The sequence below is a fragment of the Taudactylus pleione genome, unplaced genomic scaffold (genome assembly GCF_031769625.1).
Source record: "Taudactylus pleione unplaced genomic scaffold, aTauple2 ptg000190l, whole genome shotgun sequence".
In the NCBI taxonomy this organism is placed as follows: domain Eukaryota; kingdom Metazoa; phylum Chordata; class Amphibia; order Anura; family Myobatrachidae; genus Taudactylus; species Taudactylus pleione.
In genome coordinates this window covers 7629243-7647121 of record NW_028284592.1, presented here as the reverse complement: position 1 = coordinate 7647121, position 17879 = coordinate 7629243, and the positions used below count along the sequence as shown (strand labels likewise).

Genomic DNA, 17879 nt, shown 5'->3' with positions numbered 1-17879 from the left:
GACAACAAAAGAAAGAAAGTAGATCTAGTCGCTGGGGCACACTTGTAAATAAATGGATTATGAATAAATAGATGTTTTTAATAAAACATAACTTTTAATATTCATCAATAAAATAATGAGGCACCTTGCATTCTATACATAAAGTACAGATGATATAATAATCATCTACTGTTGTATAACGGCGAAATATTAGATAAATCTCTATATCAATGGGTACAAAGAGATATTGGTATTGAACAGATAGAATTAAACATATAATAGGTTTAGCTGCTCTGCCTGTGCATGGAAATCCCAAACATCCTCTTTTAACCTACAGCACCTGGTATTCCCAGGAGGTCTCCCATCCAAGTACTAGCCAGGCCTATCACTGGTTAGCTGCCAAGATCAGACGAGATTGGGCAATCATGTGATGTAAGGCTGTAGGTATAATAATAATGGGTTGCAACAGCACTGGGTCAGAGCAGTAACCATAAATGTAAGGCTATCTTAGTGGATAGTCCATTTATTGTTTAAAATATAGTGTTCAAAGAAAGTGTTGCATAGGCACACCTCAATTGTTACACGTGCATGCATCAAATAAGATTATCCATACAGTGATATAACGTGTAACATAGAATAGATAAATAAATGATTATCAAACACAGATTTATTTTTAATGGTCAATACATAGGTGTAGCATATCCCACTTTCGATAGATAGAGACTCACAATGAGATGCTATAAGGTTGGTTCTGTGGTGTGATTATATTGAATGATGCATTCAGTAATTAGGATTTAAGTTTAAGCAACAAATCTCACATGATAAATCCTCATGCATGTAACACACTCGATGGTCAAAATAGTACTGACATAACACACAGGATAAAAGACACTGATATTAAGTTAAACCGTGACTCATCAAATCACCCACGAACCATGTTTCTATTATTAGATTACAGAATGACCTTGATCAATGATCATAATTTATAGAAATACAATATCATATAAATATAGCATACACAAGTGGTACTATAGGACGATATTTTTCGAATTAGAATTGTATAAATCAACTAAAAATAAAAAGCATAACTACTAAAGTCCCAGACCACATTGGAGTTCTCATACAATACCAATCCCAGAGTTGAGATAGCCAGGAGTCCGATCCGTGCACAGATTGATTCCCCTAGCAAACTGTGTACCACAGCACAGGACGCGCGTTTCGCCCGAATGAGGGCTTGTTCACCTCATGCATAATTGGTTGAGACCAGACCGTCTCTATAAAAAGGTATTTATTACTAACGTTTCTTGTTAGTTTCACATATACTAAGAAATACTACAAATTATAGACCCAATCAACAAAATGTCCTCATTCTCCCTCCATAATGAACTCCTTGCAAAAAGGAAAATTCCGGATAATCTTGACGATATTTTCTCAGATTTGACAATTACCAATACAGCTAAGAGTAACTGGGAGGAAGATTTACATCAATTAAAAATAATATTGCAACGTAGATCTAGAGCTTCATGGGATATTACTACACTAGAAAGTTATCTTAAACATAAAATCACCCCTAGAGGCCTTCGTCCGAAGATATTCCCAGCCTTCAAATTGGCGAAGGAGAGTCTAAGTAAAGATTGGGAGGCCATTCTATTAAAATGTTCCCAAGACTTGATATCTATCCTGATTAAACACAATCATATTACATTAGATGAATGTGAAAAAGAGATAGAAGTTCTTGGGAAAAAGCTGGAGAGTTGGGAGAAGGAATTAACATTCCAAACTACAGTGGAAAAACATAAACAAGAACTGGAAGCCTATGAATTGGAGATTATTGAGAGGAAGAAATCCAAATTCAACAGAGACAAGCGTGATTTCATAACAGGGAACATTTTCAAGTGGAATCGTTCGTATACTAACAAAAGCAGTTTTAAACCACAGGAGTCCTACACATCCTCCGAGATGGAGTCATCAGGAGGAGAAGAATTCCCGGACAACATGAATGTACCCCAACACCCATGTCAGAGACAAGAGAGATATGAAGACCAACATCTTTCTTCAGCTTTTTTAGGAATTGGCAGAGGAACACGCACCAAGTATCGTCCAAGAGGAAGACGAGGCGGGGACAGAAGAGGAGAATCAATAGATTGGGATCATCATCTGTTACCCAGATACCCAATCAGGACAAAGAAGAAGTAACATCTAATGCAAATTTAACAATCATTAATCTTTCAGACATTATTCTCACGGACACAGAAAAATTGGTACTCAGTAAGGGACTCTCCTTCTCACCGACACATTCATTTGACCGTTTTGAATGGGAGAAGGACCTTAAATTATTTGGGCGTAAACTACTCCTTAAAAAACATTTTGCCAATCTAGGAGAAGAAACAATGGGGGACATAAGACCTAACCAGATGGATTCTACATCCCGGAAGAACTTGATCTTGGAAGAAGAGGAACTTGAAGCTCTGAGTATTTTGGAGGAATTACAGGATACTGACAACAACACCATTAAAGATTCAAAAAGACTTTTATGTAAGACGAAGTCCAAATTTTTCCCTCCAGAATCTATAAGTCCGGAAGTAAAGATTTTTCAAGAACTCGTATCCAAGGATTTGGACACATTATATATGAAAACTAAGAACATTAGATACCATATGGGCAACCTCAACAAACAAGAAATCCAAGCCCTCAAAAACATCAGAGGATGGAAAGAGGTCATCATAAAGCCCTCCGATAAAGGTGGGAATGTGGTTATCTGGCCCATACAGATGTATCAGAGGGAAGCTTTGCGCCAATTGAGCGATAAAGAATGCTACAAAAACATTCTATTTAACCCAACAGAAAATTATACCTCTATATACAATGACATGATCGATCGGGCTAGACACGAGGGTATTATTCTCAAACAAGAATATGAGTACCTGAAGATAAGTAATCCAAAAGTGCCTACACTATATCTATTGCCAAAAGTACACAAGAACATCTGGGACCCGCCAAGGAGACCCATAGTGTCTGGCATGGGAGGACTTTCTGAAAATGCTAGTAGATTTATTGATCTTCATCTTCTACATCATGTGTTAGGACTGACTTCATACATACAAGATACATCAGACATTCTCAGAAAACTCCATGATGGACAAACATCATTTTCTAGTTACACTAGATGTGGTGTCCCTGTATACCTGTATCAATCATGATTTGGGCCTACAGGCAGTCACATACTTCCTTCAGATGGAAGAACCCTGCCCATTCCATCAATTCCTCTTGGATCTATTCAAATTTGTCCTGACTAGGAATTATTTTACATTTGGAGACCGCTTCTACCTGCAAATGAGGGGGACAGCTATGGGGGCGGCTTGTGCCCCCACTTATGCTAACCTCTTCATGGGCAGGTGGGAACGGGAATTTGTTTTTGGTGAAGCAATGGATGAATACACGAAGTACGTGGGTGGTTGGTGGAGATATATCGATGATATTCTCATGATCTGGGAAGGAGAGGAGGATGTGCTCCTTAAATTCATACAGGAACTGAATAACAACCATTGCAATATCAGATTAACTCATCACTATCGTCAGGAACATATTCCATTCCTTGATCTCAAAATCTATAAGACCAGTGATGGTAGTTTACACACAGAACTTTATCGGAAAGAAACATCGACCAACAGCCTGTTACATCAGACCAGTGCGCACTTTCCTCCAACTATTGAAAATCTACCCAAAGGGGAATTTCTACGACTTAAACTTAATTGTTCTGAAGCACATATATACAAATCTAAAAGCCTTGAATTGACTGGTAGATTAATGGAAAGGGGATATAGCAGGAGATGCATCAAGCGAGCTCAAGCTAGTATTTCAGATATCCCAAGAGATCAATTGATTTTTAAAGATGGAAATCAGGTAAGACATGACACCCAACAAAAGACTGATAAAAAAGGAATGAGATTTATTGGTAACTTTTGTAAAGAATGGAGAGCCATCCAAGGTATCATTCAACAACACTGGCATATCCTGCATTTAGACTATGATTTATCCCAAATTTTGGATACTAAAGTAGCCATGGGATGGCGTAGATTCAAGAATTTGAAAGACCAGTTTGTTCAGAGTCATTATATAAGATTTCCTAAATATGATACAAGAGCAAAAGTCTCTTTTGCTTGTGGCACATGCAAGGCATGTCCTTATATGGCCAAATGTAACAAGGTCACTGACAAATATGGAACTCAGATCCAGATCAGGGATTTCATTAACTGTAACACGACAGGTGTCATATATTGCCTTACCTGTAGTTGCAACATCAAATATGTGGGAATGACATCTAGAAACCTCAAACAACGTATTTTGGAACACGTGGGGACGATCACAAACGCTTCTTCTGATCGTGCGAAGTTTAAAAAACTGACCTCAGTAGCTCGTCATTTCCACACACAGCATAATGATAATTGCAGAGAACTTCAAGCATTTGGATTAGAAAAAGTAAACTTGGGAATCCGTGGAGGTGACATTACACAGGAATTAATTGAGAGAAAGTTTGTGGACATTTAAACTGGGTGCTCTCAATCCACAAGGAATGAATGAATACATTAATTATAGTGTGTTCCTATAATCTTTGTGTTTCCTTGGACAGTTAATAGACTAAAATTTATGTCCAGATCTGGAATCCAAAAAACAGAAGACTTAGTCCAATCCAAATATTTTCTTATAATAGCACAGCACACATTTATGTATGCACCTCATATATTCACCTTTCATCACATTTTTCACCAATTAAACAATATTCTTCTTGATATATATATACACATTGTATTAATTGACATTGTGACACAATACCCCTTTTTTGCACCGCTTTTTCATCTGACATCTGTATAATACAGTTGCACTAGTTGTTTACCATGGTTTTTTATTTTATTTTTATTCACTTTTACTCACATGTTATTGATATTTGTATTTTGGTCTTTATTATGACACATCACATTTATCAAGGAACACTTATTATTATTCAAATATAGTTTAATATGGATTAATTAATCCCATTCACTATACCTACAACATCTTTTTCTCATCACTATTGTTAAACCTTCCCTCCTTTCTTCTCTTGATCCAATAATATATGGGATTTATCCAGATCCCAACAGACAATTATACTTTATGATTTAGTTTCTTTACACATTTTAATGGATCAACAGGTCCTTGTAATCCGTCTTATTTATTATTATTTATCACTTGTTGGGTGGTCTCTCATTATATAAAAACAGAGAATCTCTTTTTGCTATTATATTCTGATCACATGTGTTTTTTTCCAGTTAGATGTGTGTTTCTATACACTTACCTCCTTTTAATCTATATTCCAATTCTAGAATTCCATTTAGGCTCACTTAAGGAAATGATGGGGCTCCTAATGGGAAACATCTTTTGTAAAATATTGACCAGTATGTTCTTTGACATAATCACATTTAATTGGGAGGTATTCCTTGATATTTAGGTGCACTATAATTACCAGCATGCACCCTAATAAAATGGATCAAGATATGGGCCCGACCACATATGTCCATTCAACCAAGGAGATGGGTGAATTGGCCTCTCCCTAAGTAACTTTCCAATAAGTATTTATAATTAGGTAATATGTGTTTCCCTATATATTGGCTACCTCTTTATGTTCGTTGTTTCCAAATGAGAGACACTATGTGACATCAATATGTATTATACTAACCAACATGCACTTTGATAATATTATCTCCACTTGGGAGATATCATTTGATATCTCGGTGAACTACGTTTACCAGCATGCACCCTGTCACAAATGGTGTACAATGATTTGCCCGTGAGTTCGATCACATGTCCCCCATTTTTTGTAACCAAGGAGATGGATGAATTACATCCCCATGGTAACCTTTCAATATCATTTATAGTTGGATGGTGGGTCCACTTGCTGGGTGCTTTCGGGTAGGGAGACGGGAACTATGTATGGTAGTTTCCTGCCTTATTGTCAAACGTGTGTAGCTGCAACTTTGGTCAGCGTTATTGATCTCCCTATGATTTGCTGCCTTAGATGTGGTATTTTATATCATTGTACACTATTCTGATCTACAGGCACCTTAATAATATTGTCTCCATATGGGAGATATCATCTGCTATCTAGTTGCACTACGTTTACTAGCATGCACCCTGTTTAAAATGATATACAATGATTGGCCAGTGGGTCCGATCACGTGTTGACTTTCAACCAAGGAGAAGGATGAATTGCTATCCCCTTGGTAACCCTTCAACATTATCAACAGTTGGATGGTGGGCCCAGTCGCTGGGTGCCATTGGGTAGGGAGATGGGCAACATGCATGGTAGCTCTCTGCCTCAATGTCTAACAAGTGTAATTGTGATCTTGGTCAGTGGCTCTGTTTTCCCTATGCGCGCATCTCTCCCTGTTTTGTGTGTTTTCAAGCAAAATGGAATATAGTGCACTACATTTACCAGAATGCACCCTGATTTAACCACCATGTGATTGGCCCGTTGGTACGATCACATGTTCGCTCCCAACCAAAGAGATGGATGAACTCTCATGTTTACCTTCTCATTAATCTTCTAATAATGACATACAGCTGGATATTATGGGAGGGATTCTCGAACCTTTTTATAGAGACGGTCTGGTCTCAACCAATTATGCATGAGGTGAACAAGCCCTCATTTGGGCGAAACGCGCGTCCTGTGGTACACAGTTTGCTAGGGGAATCAATCTGTGCACGGATCGGACTCCTGGCTATCTCAACTCTGGGATTGGTATTGTATGAGAACTCCAATGTGGTCTTGGACTTTAGTAGTTATGCTTTTTATGTTTAGTTGATTTATACAATTCTAATTCGAAAAATATCGTTCTATAGTACCACTTGTGTATGCTATATTTATATGATATTGTATTTCTATAAATTATGATCATTGATCAAGGTCATTCTGTAATCTAATAATACAAACATGGTTCGTGGGTGATTTGATGAGTCACGGTTTAACTTAACATCAGTGTCTTTTATCCTGTGTGTTATGTCAGTACTATTTTGACCATCGAGTGTGTTACATGCATGAGGATTTATCATGTGAGATTTGTTGCTTAAACTTAAATCCTAATTACTGAATGCATCATTCAATATAATCACACCACAGAACCAACCTTATAGCATCTCATTGTGAGTCTCTATCTATCGAAAGTGGGATATGCTACACCTATGTATTGACCATTATAAATAAATCTGTGTTTGATAATCATTTATTTATCTATTCTATGTTACACGTTATATCACTGTATGGATAATCTTATTTGATGCATGCACGTGTAACAATTGAGGTGTGCCTATGCAACACTTTCTTTGAACACTATATTTTAAACAATAAATGGACTATCCACTAAGATAGCCTTACATTTATGGTTACTGCTCTGACCCAGTGCTGTTGCAACCCATTATTATTATACCTACAGCCTTACATCACATGATTGCCCAATCTCGTCTGATCTTGGCAGCTAACCAGTGATAGGCCTGGCTAGTACTTGGATGGGAGACCTCCTGGGAATACCAGGTGCTGTAGGTTAAAAGAGGATGTTTGGGATTTCCATGCACAGGCAGAGCAGCTAAACCTATTATATGTTTAATTCTATCTGTTCAATACCAATATCTCTTTGTACCCATTGATATAGAGATTTATCTAATATTTCGCCGTTATACAACAGTAGATGATTATTATATCATCTGTACTTTATGTATAGGATGCAAGGTGCCTCATTATTTTATTGATGAATATTAAAAGTTATGTTTTATTAAAAACATCTATTTATTCATAATCCATTTATTTACAAGTGTGCCCCAGCGACTAGATCTACTTTCTTTCTTTTGTTGTCTTTGCATGTTTAATCTTGAGCTTTGGGAGCACCACCAACAAATCTTAATGATATAATTTATCCAGTGATGATATATGGTTGGTTTCCATTAAGAAGAAATTATTCTGTGCGGAATCTTTCGTTTCTTGTTGCCCTGGATGACACAAATCTAGTTTCGGCCCTGCCCAAGCCTCTGCCGGGCTTGGATTCCCCTAGGCATTTGCTTAGTTTGCCTATGCCTAGGACCGGCTCTGCTCGCAAAACATTCCCTGAAATCAGACAAACCATGTCCCTATCCAGTCAACAGTGGGCCTATGCGCTCGCGAGCGGGTCGATGGTGACCCAGTGCGCATGCGCACGACAGAGCCGGCTCCGTTGTGCGCATGCGCGAGACCCGGATAGCGACAGGCCAACCGTCACTCCAGGTCTCGGACCAAAGGGGGCGTGCTGTCGATGTTGAGTGACAGCATGCCCCCTTTGGTGGGCGGGCCAGGGGAGTGGCTGCCCAAATGGAGGCATTCCCATGTGAACGCCTCTGTTTGGGGGCGGCCGCACTGACATTACGAGTGATGTCAGTGGGAGAGATTTCGGTTCTGTGAGAGCCGAAATCTCTCCTGTGCTTGCGGCAACGAGACCCTACCACAAGGGTCTCCTCGCAAGCCTGATGGTCGCGATGGTCTTGACCGCTCTACAAAACAAGAAGGCTGGTCCTGAGTCAGAGCGAGCGCTCTGTCAGAGCATCCGGCTCTGAATCAAGGCCAGTGTCCACTTTCAGTTGAAGCAGTGGCGTCACAAGGGGGGTGCGGTGGGTGCGGGCCGCACCGAGTGTCACCCTCCAAGGGGGTGATACCAAAATCTGACTCATCCCCGCCCCCCGCTCGGCAGCCAGGCTGGAGAGGCAATCTCCCTGTAGCAGCTGCTGAGACAGCTTTTACTTCTGCCGGCTGCCGCTGCGCCTGTCACAGTGAGACAGCCAGCGGCAGCCTACAGTACAGTAAGTGGCAAGTGCGGCTGTGCTCTTCATACAGTCCCCTCCATGGGGGGGGGGGAGCGCTAGAGGCACGGGGCTGATTACCTACTGTCAGTGTAAAGACGATCAGCCTGACTGAAGCCGCCGGGGTGGATGGCAGCTGAGCTCCTGCTCCTCCTCTCTTCAGTGAATCAGCTCACTCCCTGTCTTACAGATCGTCACGCTGGGAGCAGGCAGGGACAGTCTACAAAACATTTGCCAGTTTACAAGTGTATTTCAAATACTGTTGATTACACTTGAATACTGACAAGTAGTTTGTACACTGTCCCTGCTTCTTCCCAGCGTGACCCTCTGACCTCCCAGTCAGAGAGGATGAGAAGGAGCTGGGAGACAGCATGCAGTGCAGCAGCCAGCACAGTGACTATGGTCTACTGTATACAGTAGGTGTAATGGGAAGTAACTAATTCAGTGAGGAGAGAATGTCTATGCTGGGGATGGTGTATTAATGTGTGTGGGTATACTCATTGTGTTTCTGGGTGTATTCATGTTATGGGTTATATGTGGGTCAATGATGGTCTTTGCATTATCTGGCGGTTACTACGACACTCTGCATTATCTGGCGGTTACTACAATGCTCTCTGCATTATCTGGCGGTTACCATGACGCTCTCTGCATTATCTGGCGGTTACCATGACGCTCTCTGTATTATCTGTCGGTTACTACGATGCTCTCCGTATTATCTGGCAGTTAGTACGATGCTCTCTGCATTATCTGGTGGTTACTACGATGCTCTCTGTATTATCTGGCGGTTACTACGATGCTCTCTGTATTATCTGGTGGTTACTACAATGCTCTCTGCATTATCTGGCGGTTACTACAATGCTCTCTGCATTATCTGGCGGTTACCATGACGCTCTCTGCATTATCTGGCGGTTACTACGATGCTCTCTGTATTATCTGGCGGTTACTACGATGCTCTCTGCATTATCTGGCGGTTACTACAATGCTCTTTGCATTATCTGGCGGTTACTACGATGCTCTCTGTATTATCTGGCGGTTACTACAATGCTCTCTGCATTATCTGGCGGTTACTACAATGCTCTCTGCATTATCTGGCGGTTACCATGACGCTCTCTGCATTATCTGGCGGTTACTACGATGCTCTCTGTATTATCTGGCGGTTACTACGATGCTCTCTGCATTATCTGGCGGTTACTACGATGCTCTCTGTATTATCTGGCGGTTACTACAATGTTCTCTGCATTATCTGGCGGTTACTACAATGCTCTTTGCATTATCTGGCGGTTACTACGATGCTCTCTGTATTATCTGGCGGTTACTACAAATGCTCTCTGCATTATCTGGCGGTTACTACAATGCTCTCTGAATTATCTGGCGGTTACTACGATGCTCTCTGCATTATCTGGCAGTCACTGTTACACTCTATGCAATACAATAGGGGGCATTACTTCTGGGGGTTATATTATAGGGGGCATTACCACTGCCATTGTGGGCACTATTAGGGGGCATTACTAATGGGGGCACTACTACAGGGAGCATTACTTTTGATGGCACTACTACAGGGGGCATTACTACTGAAGGCATTACTACTAGGGGCACTACTAATGGGGGCATTACTACTAGGGGCATTTCTACTGAGGGCATTAATACTGGGGTCACTACTAAAGGAGGCACTAATACTATAGAGAGCACTACTATAAGGGGCATTACCACTACCGCTGGGGGCACTATTATGGGGCATTACCACTGGGGACATTGCATAGAGGCACTGCATAAGGGGCACCACTACTGTGGGCACTACATACGGGGCACCACTACTGGGGGCATTGTGTAAATGTGTCTGCTGGACTAGTATTTGGGGAGAGTTTGCGGAGCTGCGCATCAATTTATTTATTTTTTTTGGTGGGGGGGGGGGTGTCACCATGAGTTATAGCACCGGGTGACACCAACACTAGTGACGCCTCTGAGTTGAAGCTCACTTACTTCTCAGCAAGCCCCACCACTTTAGAGTTAAATTACTGTAGTATAGGAGCTACAGTATATTTGCAAAATAGATGTATTATGCACATTTAGGGCCTGATTCATTACAGATCGCAACTGTGATTACGCACACAATCGGTAGATTGTTGCGTTCTGCGCATGCGTATACATCGCAGTGCATGTGAGCGTACTAACCACTGCGATCTGGATTGCAGTCGCAGTGACTACGCAGATCCATCGCAGAATGATCGAAAAGAAGCACCATTTGTGGGTGGTGACGGGGGGTTGGTTGGCGAAACGCAGGCATGTCAGTGCATTGGGATGCCGTTGCAGGGGTATGCATAAATTAGCCACTGCGCTGCCATACACAACAGCTCAAGTACTCACTGCGTGCAATGAGGTCAGCAATTCCTGAGTAAGGTCAGGGCTTGTGCAAGTGTGCGTGAGGCTGCGATGGCACTCGATCTTACCGATGGTTTCATAGGCTTGCTAAACATTACGGAAGTGTGTAAGGTAAAGTGGGCGTCCTTATGTGTGCTGCGACGGCATAGCGATCGCAATGGATTAGCTTATCATCGCAGTGAGCCTGCATGCGTAATCGCAGCTACAAACGCAGTTGCGATCCGTAGTGAATCAGGACCTTAATCCCTAAATAAAGTTCACATATGGAGACATACATGTTGGTATAAGATCTGCATTTAGTACCGTGCCTGCACACCCAAAATGCATTTGTATACATTCGTAAATTGACTTTGGCATAGGGACGTCAGAACGATTTTATGTGGAGGGGAGGGCAATATATAATTTAATTTTGGCATGACAATGAGGTGAGAAGCCGCTGCAGTCTCCTATTTCTTGTCATCATGGAAACTCTGAAGATTGGGTATTGTGGCCTATAATGTCTGATAGGCATCTGCAGAGCAATACCAGTGGTGACTAAATTATTGTTACATTTCTGAGCTTCTGGATCATTCCAGATCAAAGTATGTGTGTTCCTGAGATGTCCCAACCTAATTTTAAATAGGTAATGAATCAGGCCATATAGGCATTCCTGCTACGCATCAACCTATTTATTCATTTGCCATTGCATGAGGAATCTCTTTTGGGATAAAGCCAAACATTACCATTCCATCAGTGTACAGGCCCAGCTGTAGTCTTGGATTCACAATTCCTGAAAGTAACCATGGACTTTTCACAATGGAGCAATATGGTATATGATTATGTGTGGCTGTTAGGTACGTGTATGATGTAATAACCCAGTATTTTAGTCAGTGCCTGTAATCACCAACTGCCCTGAGCCAGGAACTAGTGCTGTACCTGCAGTTACCAACTGCCTGGTGTTAGAAAGTAGTGCTGTACCTCTGGTCATCAGCAACCTTCAGTAAGAAACTAGCTCTATGTTTCGGATCATCGACTGCCTAAATAGTCCTCAACATTTTTTTTTGTGAAAAAAGGTGCCGATACTCACATTAAGGGGCCTATTCATGATGTTAACGGACTCCGATAATTAACATTCTAACTCACCGTGACCACCAGAGCAATTCAACATTTTCATTACTTTAATGCCCAGGTTATGTGTAATGCAGCACTCCTTATCTGTTGCCTGACTTACCAAATTCCTAGCAGTGCCCATGAATCCTTTGGGATAAGGCAGTCAGTTATATGGCACAGTGATCACAGAGGCAAGATGAAGAGGCATGGGTATTAGGTTACTGTATAATGTAGAAACGGTACTTCACCCATGTCAGTGGTACTATTAGCCAGACAGCACTTTAATTGCCACAATGTTGCATGACTTTTATCATCACGTAACCCTGTACTGTCATGTGTGCCAATGTCAGCAGTGAGAGAGTCAATGTAGGTGCACCAGAGGTGCTCTGAAGGGATGTTGCCATGACAACCAAAGAGGAGCTATAAATAACAGTGAGGCAAGGGGAGTGACAGTTGGTCTGAGGTACAATAAATATGGGAGAGCGAGCGCTGCGGTGCCCGGGCCAGGAGGAGGTCGCCGTCAGTCCTTTCTACTTACAGTGAGGACGCAAGAAAGAGAGCAGCCTGGATGCAGTGGAGGATAAAAGGATTCCGCTAACATGAGTTTTGAGAGACTCTTGAGGTAATACACCTAAGGAAAGGTACATGTCAGCAGTCGTAACACTATCAGAGGGACTGAGATATCTGTGAGTGCCACACAATGGATATATAGGAGCTTGTCTGAAAGACTGAGGGGTCCATGTACTATAAGTCCACTTATCAAGGAGAAAAAGCGGCACATTATTTGCCTGTTATCATTGCGACGCAGGAGGCGGTTAACTCAATATGTACAAAAAATTGCTCTGCCGAGGAGAGTGAAAGTTAAGACACGCCCTAGGAGGTGTCAGCAGAGATGCATTGTTTGCCCTGACTGCACTGTGGACTCTCACCTGTCACCTCTCTGGTCTCCTCTCTCACTCTGAGTCCCATACAGCTTCAGCAGTGTTTTTTTTTTTTTTAAAACAAACTTTATTTATAAACTGACAAATGTGACAGTTCACTTCTTGCAGCCTGCTTCTCACTGGTCTTCCCATGACGAGAGGCAAATTACGTCAGCTAGAGGTGATGAAGCCGGCACTGGAGAAGACAGCCGATGGTAGGTGACACTTCTTCATAGTAATAGCTGGGTTACTTAGTGCTGCCATAGATGCCTATGGCAGCACAATATTCTAGCCTGCTCTTAGTACTAGCAGGCTGAAGGCAGAGAAAACTCTTTAGTACATATTGAGAAGTGATATGTACAGGGATTTTCGCTGCTTTTTTTTATTTGACCCCCTTATTATCACTTGTACCTAAGGTTATTCTGTCATCTGAGCTGCTTACAGTGCATCCGGAAAGTATTCACAACGCTTCACTTTTTCCACATTTTGTTATGTTACAGCCTTATTCCAAAATGGAATAAATTCATTTTTGTCCTCAAAATTCTACACACAATACCCAATAATGACAACTTGTATAAAGTTTTTTTTTGAGATTTTTGCAAATTTAATAAAATAAAGAAAATAAGAAATCACATGTACATAAGTATTCACAGCATTTGCTCTATACTTTGTTGTTGCACCTTTGGCAGCAATTACATGCTCAAGTCTTTTTGAATATGATGCCACAAGTTTGGCACACCTATCTTTGGGCAGTTTTGCCCATTCCTCTTTGCAGCACCTCTCAAGCTCCATCAGGTTGGATGGGAAGCGTCGGTGAACAGCCATTTTCAGATCTCTCCAGAGATGTTCAATTGGATTCAAGTCTGGGCTCTTGCTGCGCCAACCAAGGACATTCACAGAGTTGTCTTGAAGCCACTCCTTTGATATCTTGGCTGTGTGCTTAGGGTCGTTGCCCTGCTGAAAGATGAACAGTCGCCCCAGTCTGAGGTCAAGAGCGCTCTGGAGCAGGTTTTCTGTACATTGCTGCATTCATCTTTCCCTCTATCCTGACTAGTCTCCCAGTTCCTGCCACTAAAAAACATCCCCACAGCATAATGCTGCCACCACCATGCTTCACTGTAGGGATGGTATTGGCCTGGTGATAAGCGGTGCCTGGTATCCTCCAAACATAACACCTGGCATTCACGCCAAAGAGTTCAATCTTTGTCTCTCATGGTCTGAGAGTCCTTCAGGTGCATTTTGGCAAACTCCAGGCGGGTTGCCATGTGCTTTTTACTAAGGAGTGGCTTACGTCTGGCCACTCTACCATACTCTACCATACAGGCCTGATTGGTTGATTGCTGCAGAGATGGTTGTCCTTCTGGAAGATTCTCCTCTCTCCACAGAGGAATGCTGTAGCTCTGACAGAGTGACCATCGGGTTCTTAGTCATCTCCCTGACTAGGGCCCTTCTCCCCCGATCGCTCAGTTTAGACGGCCGGCCAACTCTAGAAGAGTCCTAGTAGTTCTGAACTTCTTCCATTTATGGATGATGGAGGCCACTGTGTTCATTGGGACCTTCAAAGCAGCAGATATTTTTCTGTACCCTTCCCCAGATTTGTGCCTCGAGACAATCCTGTCTCGGAGGTCTACAGACAATTCCTTGGACTTCATGCTTGGTTTGTGCTCTGACATGCACTGGGACCTTATATAGACAAGTGTATGCCTTTCAAAATCATGTCCAATCAACTGAATTTACCACAGGTGGACTCCAATTAAGCTGTAGGAACATCTCAAGGATGATCAGTGGAAACAGGATGCACCTGAGCTCAATTTTGTACATGTGATTTCTTAAGGTACACACGTTACGATTTTGTAACCAACGATTTTCTGTCAGATTATCTGTCAGAGTTTCCCTTGAAAAAGTGAACGATTTTTTGAAGTGTAATAAACGATTTTTACAAGGATGAACGAAAAATGTTCCTTCCCTTAATGAAAATCGTTATGTTGGACAGTCTGAAATGAACTACAAACTACAAACAGGAGCGCACTTGAATGATTTTCGTTCATCTTTATAACTAAGAAAGTGATCGATTTTTTGAACAATTGAACGATAACGACGTCATTAACGACAAATCGTTCAAAAAATCGTTACGTGTATATGCACCTTTAGTGTTTCTTTTTTATTAAATTTGCAAAAATCTCCCAAAAATTTTTTACACGGCATTATGGGGTATTGTGTGTAGAATTTTGAGGACAAAACATCATTTATTCCATTTTGGAATAAGGACCTCATTCAGAGCCGGACGCTATTTGCGCTCGCTCGTTCAGAAAAAAGGGGTGGCTATTCAAATGAACCGTTCGCTCTTTGCAGTCTGTTCACGCCTCTAGGTCTGAACGAGCGAACCAAACATGCGGTCGTTTTTTGGAAAACTACGCCACCTGGCCGCTCGCATCCTACGTCATGTCCGCTATTTATTAGATTAATCGAGTACATCGACCAGCGTATGAACTGCTCGCTATTCTTGTGGTTGGTTTTTCCTACCGCAATCTTGCGAGCAGTTCTGACTATAAAATAACCCAGTGACGTGGTCAAGGACGCTGCTGTATTAATTATGTACACCCATAAAACGCCCATTTTGACCTTTAAGCACGCCTGCGTTCGGATCTCCACTCCCCGTTTTCAAGCACCTTCCCCTGTTACCACCCACATACGCCTCCTCCTGTCACTCAAAATAGCAGGCATTCGCTATTTAGCAAACAAACGATTTTCGGCTGCACTGACTGGTTTGCGCATGCGTATTACGATCCGTACCCATGCGCAGTTGTGCAAACATCGCTCGGAACGAACGAGCGGCCGCTTACGAGCGGCTCTGAATCAGGCCCTAAGGCTGTAACATAACAAAATGTGAAAAAAGTGAAGCGTTCCAGATGCACTGTATATAAATGAGGGCAAGCCCTCTGAAGTAATGCAATGGTAAAGGAAATTGTGATATTCCAGCATTTATTTGTAGCCCTTATATATATTTATCCCATAATTAACCTTTTTATTTTAAACAAAAGAAAAGTGTCTTTTTGTAGCAATTATGTGGGTAGGAATTGGAAAGTAATGCTAGGTACTCATCATGCAAGATTCAGGCCTATAGGTCCGACAACTTGCATGTAAAAACATCACCTCAACGATCTTTAGGAAAATATAGGAATGATAATTATGTAGTGTGTATACAGGAAATCGGATGTTCTCTGGATCGTTTCATAATATTAAATTATCCACCAAACTTATATCTTGGTTTTAAGGGATTCTCCCAACATGTGAGGACTACAAAACCTGGCCGGAGGAACTACCGATAAAAAGACATTAAGGGCCTGATTCAGAGCCGGACGCTCTGACAGAGCGCTCGCTCTGAATCAGGGCCGGCCTTCTGTTTTTTTTAGAGCGGCCTCCTGGCCACTCACATAGCTGTGGGTCACCACCCACAGCTATAGCGAGCGGCCAGAAAGATGGTCGCGATGGTCAAGACCATCGCGACCATCGGGCTTGCGATGAGACCCTTATTTTTGATAGGGTCTCGTTGCCGCAAGCCCTAGAGTGCTTTCGGCTCTAACAAAGCCGAAAGCACTCCCACTGACATCACTTGTGATGTCAGTGGGGCCGGCCCCAGACGGTGGGCGTTCCCATGGGAACGCCTCCGTCTGGGCAGCCACGCCCCCGGCCCGCCTACCAAAGGGGGCGTGCTGTCACTCAACATCGACAGCCCGCCCCCTTTGGTATGAGACACGGAGCGACAGATTGCTCGTCGCTATCTGGGTCTCGCGCATTCGCACAACGGAGCCGGCTCCGTCGTGTGGATGCGCTCTGGGCCACCATCGACCTGCTTGTGAGCGCATAGCGCTCGCGAGCGGGTCTGAATCAGGCCCTAAGTTCATAGTGACCATTTCACCCCATGGAGTTTGAAGCAGGTGATGAGGTGTTACCAGGGCCGCCATCATGGGGGGACTACAGGGACTGGATTCCCGGGACTGGACCCTGGAAGAACAGGGGGACCCGCTCGCTCCTACTGCTGCTGCACAGCCTGCAGCCCCACACTACCCTTTTAACGAAAGTGCGATGCCCGGCCGCTGCCACTGCCAGCCCGGTTTCCACTAAGTAATTGGAGTGTCAGGATGCGGCCTGGGATCGGCCATTACTCACTTCTGCGATGGCGTCTTTGGGCTCCTAGACATCCGGACATCAGGCGTAGAGACAGGTAGTGGCTGAGTATTCTGCCCAGGGTCTGCTAGAGTCTTCATGCGTGCGTACTGGTTGCCGCAGCACGGTCCTGGGCGCCACCATGTTGGTTCATGTAATCTGATCAGTATCCTCCTATGGTAGTCCTGTGGTCGGTCAGCTGCTGTCCTTGGCCAGTGACCAGCTAGGGTATTTCAGTGTACTTCCTGCAACAGGAAGTTGCATGTACAACTTTGCTCCTTCAGTGTGTTCTACTGTGACAGCGTCTCAGGCTCCGCTGTGTTCCTTTCCAGTGTACTCTATCCGTGACTTCCAGACTCATTCTTGATTCCAGCAAGATTCGTTGTTCATCTGCGTCTCATGCCACCTGTACTGAGTACCATCGCTAAATAGCGTCTCAAATCACATGTGCTGACTACCATCACTATATAGCGTCTCCAATCACATGTG

The 17879-nt window shown here is 42.8% G+C and overlaps 2 pseudogenes; one reads left to right on the top strand and one right to left on the bottom strand.

Annotated features, from left to right (window-relative positions):
- Positions 1-307: 307 nt before the first annotated feature.
- Positions 308-425, bottom strand: LOC148519374 (5S ribosomal RNA; annotated as a pseudogene).
- Positions 426-7437: 7012 nt separating this feature from the next.
- On the top strand, positions 7438-7555 carry LOC148519373 (5S ribosomal RNA; annotated as a pseudogene).
- The last annotated feature ends 10324 nt before the right edge of the window (positions 7556-17879 follow it).